At 36.3% G+C, this 5,061-nt stretch overlaps 1 long non-coding RNA gene across 2 annotated transcripts; it reads right to left on the bottom strand.

The window, feature by feature from the left end:
- Positions 1-240: 240 nt before the first annotated feature.
- Positions 241-3,076, bottom strand: LOC141667073 (uncharacterized). 2 transcript variants are annotated; one of them, XR_012552491.1, is made up of 4 exons: positions 2,833-3,076; positions 2,201-2,373; positions 1,233-2,135; positions 241-709 (listed from the first exon to the last, which is right to left on the bottom strand). It is a non-coding gene; the product is annotated as an uncharacterized LOC141667073 (long non-coding RNA). The 2 variants fall into 2 exon arrangements; XR_012552487.1 differs by having other exon boundaries at positions 1,233-2,373.
- Between the last annotated feature and the right edge of the window lie 1,985 nt (positions 3,077-5,061).

Genomic DNA, 5,061 nt, shown 5'->3' with positions numbered 1-5,061 from the left:
GGAAAGTTCATGTCCTTATTGGATAAATCACAACCACCTAAGTCCAACTTTCATTGATAACTAGATATTGGGTTCAAATAATACACATAATCACGTCTGACATGTAGTTGTTAATTAAGCACAACTCAATGAGCAAGAGCATGTAATATAACTAAATTGGGGGATTGGGAAAATCATACATCAATCATAACTAGGGTTCAACTTAACCCTAGATTAAAAATCTACTAACTAATGACCAGATGAACAAAACACATAATATGATAAGAACACATAATTGATATTAATGAATATATAGAAGAAAACCTTCAATCTTAGAAGAAAAGTAATGATCTCTGTTCTTCTGTCTATATCTATCTCCCCGTCTGTATATATCTCCCTAATAATATATCCCTATTTGTTTATGATAAAATTATACAAGTACGTTTCCTAAACTGATTGAATTTTTAAAGAAAAATTTGCAGCTAACTTTTCTTCAATAATTCTGGGCTGCTTTAGTTGTAATTTGATACTTGGACCTCTGTAGAATGAAAGATAACCCGTTACCTTCGCGTGGGATGTTAAATCGTCTAATAATGACTTCTGGAACTGAGGATAGGGCCTAAACAATGAATTGCACGCGTGCGGTCCAACAAATCCAATTTCCTTCTAATTAATCTCCAAATTAAGCTCTTATTCTCTAATCCATCCAAATTTAAGATTTCCTTACTTCCTGCAATAAACATTAATATCTAATTAATAAAAATCCAAATCAATGCAAAATATAATAAATATGAGGAATAAAATGATAATATGTATATATATACTCTATCACTAACCAACTACAAAAAGTCCTAATACAATCATGTTAATAAACCAACTAGAATTAGAAATCCTAGTTCTAATATCCACCCATCAAGCGGCTTAGCAGAGGTGAAGATGTCTCTGTTACGAGCCCGAGCATTTCTCTCACCCACAATGTGGTAAGCAAAAATTTGAAGACTCACGAGATCCTAAAGACAGTGGCCTTTGAATGAACAGAAATATGTCGAACACTAGGGTCTCAACCAACCCATATCATACCATTGTCATGAAACTCATAACTATAAACCCAATTTCAAGTCCTATTGATCTTTTTAGATGTAACAACATCATTAGGCTGCTTGACTTTAGTCTCAACACAACACATAAAAGTTAAATGATTACAAGAGATAAAATTAAGCAACTTCATTTAACGGAGACTCCTATTCAGGTACCTGAGATTTCATGAAGTAAATTTCATTGAGAAGGTTTGGGATGGTTGGTGGTAGCCCAGCCAACCTACCACTCTTCTTGACCAAGATCTTTGTATACATATGCCCATCTGAATCAACACCAACTCTAGTAATTTTGTTGTTTGCCTTTAAAGTGGGTAGGCCAATAACCATACTACGACTACCTCTGGGAGCCGATGTAGTGGTATTTGCAGTAGAAACACATGTTGACTTACTCTTTCTCTTCCTACTCGAAGGTGAAACTGATTTGTGAGAGCTCACTCTCCTCCTCCTCTGTAATGTCAAGAGAAGAGTCAAAAGGGATTACCTACATCCAAAGGTTCTTCTGACTGTTGGAGCTGTTTTGGATATTATGGTTGATGCGGCTGCTGTAGCTGAGGCTCCTCATGATTCAATTTTCTGTCACAGCCTCTACATCAAAATCTACAAGGTCATCGTTGTCAAGATTGGCATCTTGGGCATCATGAAGTACATGTTCATCATCCAATATCACATCACACCCAAATAAGGGTCTCACTACATAAGGCACCATTTATCTATTGGACACAAAATCTTCATTGTAGTGTTCAACTTGCATATCGTATTATTTTCAACATTTTCCTCCCTAATTACACGTTCATCATCAGTTCTGTTGTTAACATTTTCTACGTGGCTCCCACCATCACGTGCTCTAGTTTGTTGTCTATGTCTCTTTGTATGACGCTGTTCTTTGTCCAACTTGTCGTTGCATTTTAGGAGTGAATGTCCAAAAGCCTTGCACAGGCTACAAGAATATGGAAATTATGAGTATTCAACTATCACTTTCATTTTTTCCTCCTCACTACGACTGTAAAGAACTGGCACCCACAGAAAGAAGGATCTCGGAGCTGAGTAAAAAAATTCAATCTGCACACAAGCAAATTTCAGAGGCTAAAAGTGACTGATAATTTCATCAAACTTAAGGGCCTTACCAATGAGGCCAACAATCATGGTAAGCCCATTATAAGGCCAACAAGGAACTTTGTCAATAACGTTTCTTTCGAAGTCATAGCTCTCCATCCATGGTTTTAATTACATACTTCTCCCTCCCAATTGAGCTGTCTTCTGTTGAAGTACAACCTTCATTTGTTCCACCGTATTGAATCTAAAGGAGAAATAGCTCTTAGAATTGTAGTACACATTGTGTAAGCTACCTCTCTTCAATAAATTCGTTGCCTTATCTTTAACAAATTTAAAGTCAAAACTACCTCCAATAAAATGAATAATGTAGCTAAAGTCACACTATTTTCGTGTCTCTAACAAGAACTCTCTAGGATGAATCAAATTTACCGATCCATCTTTATTGTAAGAGAAACCAGCTTTAGGCCTAGGTCTAGGTGAGTTATTAAGATTTGTTTGTTGAACCATTTTACTCCAAGTGACCAGTTTCTTCAGGTTTTCTTTGTTATCAGTATCCTCAGGATAAGTATTATGACCAATATTATTATAAACAAGGCTAAGTACCCCTTTTAAATAATAAAATCCGATTACAAATTTTTCAAAGATGTCTCACTAACCACGAATGTATTATCAATATCAACAATAGGAAAAGGGATAAAGGTACCTTGTGTAGTAGCAGCCTTGAAAACCAAAGTAACCTCATCTAGATAGCCTCCTTTATGGCTTCCTTAAGAGCTATCAGAAGCATCCCTGGTAGGACTATGGTCTTGACGAATAGATCTATTATTTAGAATAAGCTGAATCTGTTCCTGAATACGAGCAAGGGTTCTAATAGAATTGAAGTAACTGAATTGTATGTATATTTGTGAGTATATGTATACAGAGAATAAACTTGTGAAAGAAGAAAATGAAAAATGATATATTTGATAAACTCAAAATGTAGAACTCATCAGTCTGTGATATTTATACAAAGTAGACAAGTCAAAAAAAATGTTGACTTATTTAAGTAACTAATTCTACTGAACTAATTCCATATGCTATTTTCTAAATTGGTCACCACTTGATTCTGTAGAACTTGTCGAATACTCTTCTTATACTGGATTTTAGTATCCATCATCAGCATGACACTATTGGCTTTTGCATCACCTGAAGACTCAGTCTTATTACTCCCCCCACAAGTTGGTATTACACAAGGATTGTGTAATCCTAACTTGGAACAAATAGACCAATGTGCAGAACTGCCAAGAGCTTTAGTGAAGTTATCAGCAAGCTATTTTTTAGTCAATATTTTGACTGGCAAAATGACCCCGGCTTGAACTTTTTCACGGATGAAATGACAATCCAGCTCAATGTATTTAGTACGAGCATGTTGAACTAGATTGGAAGATATGTCAATAGCAGCTTGATTATCACAGAAAATAGGAACAACTTAGTGACAAAAACTTATAAATCTGCAAGAAGATATTTAAGCCACATGATCTCAGTAGTTGTAATAGCAAGGGCACGATATTCTGCTTCTGCTGAACTTTATGAAACAACAGTTTGTTTCTTTGCCTGCCAAGAAATAAGAGCAGAACCCAGCTGGATACAATAGCCAGACACAGATCGACCAGTAAGAGTACATCCCCCCTAATCACTGTCACAAAACCCTTGCAAGTCCAAAGTATTAGTGGCAGGAAAAACAATCCCAGGCCTGCAGTACATTTGAGATATCGTAAAGTCCTGAATACACAAGCCAGATGCTTATCACGACATGCCTGCATAAATTGACTTAACAAATGCACTGGATAATTGATGTCTGGCCTAGTGAAAGTTAAATATAAGAGTTTTCCAACCAGACTCCTATAAAGAGAAGGATTCACAAGAAGATCACCAGATGTGGCATTGTCATAAAGTTTGGAATGCTGATCCAGCGGAATAGACAAAGGCTTGGAATCGAGAAGATTAGCTTGCTGCAACATATCAAGAATGGACTTCTTTTGACTAAGCATAACTCCTTTATCAGTCCGAGAAATCTCCAAACCCAAGTAGTATTTAGCCTCTCCTAGATCCTTAATACTAAACTTATCATTGAGAGCAGCCTTAAGAGAATGAATCATGGACAAATTATTACCAGTTACTAGTATGTCATCCACATACACCACAACCACAGTGAACATGGAATCAATCTTGTGTGTGAACAATGCATAATCTGTAAGTGATTGAGTAAAACCAAATGCAACCAGAAAATCGGATAGCTTCTCATTCCATTGCCGTGAAGCTTGTCTTAATCCATAAATGGATTTAATAAGTCGACAAAACTAAACCAGCTGTTGTAGGAGAGAGCTTATAACCAAGAGGCAAATCCATGTAAACCTCTTCATAAAGGTCACCATGGAGAAATGCGTTATTAATATCCAACTGAAAAATAGTCCAGTTTTTAGAAGATGTTAAAGCAATGACAGCCTTAACAGTAACACCCTTAGCAACAGGAACAAATGTATCATGAAAATCAACACCTTCCTCTTGTGTATAGCCTTTAGCTACCAAACGTGCCTTGTATCTGTCTATTTCTCCATTGGCTAAAAAATTTGATTTTATAAACCCATTTGCAACCTATTGTTTGCTTACCAGGTGACAAAGGTACGAGGGACCAGGTATGATTTGCTTCAAGTGCATCCAATTCTTTATTCATGGTGTCCACCCATTTAAGATCTAGAACTGCTTTAGCAAAAGTGGTAGGCTCCTTATAAAGATTTAGTTTTGCCATGAAAATACAGTACTGAGATATATAAGCATGAGATGAAAGAAAAGAATCCATGGATACTTAGTCAGCACAACATTGGATGTAGAAGCAGGATCAATATAAGCAGGCAGTACATAATCTTGCCACCAAGATGGACGTGTTCTGCAC

This window comes from Apium graveolens, chromosome 1, assembly GCF_009905375.1.
Source record: "Apium graveolens cultivar Ventura chromosome 1, ASM990537v1, whole genome shotgun sequence".
In the NCBI taxonomy this organism is placed as follows: Eukaryota; Viridiplantae; Streptophyta; class Magnoliopsida; order Apiales; family Apiaceae; genus Apium; species Apium graveolens.
Note: the sequence above shows the minus strand (reverse complement) of the source record. Positions and strands in the feature narration are given on the sequence as shown.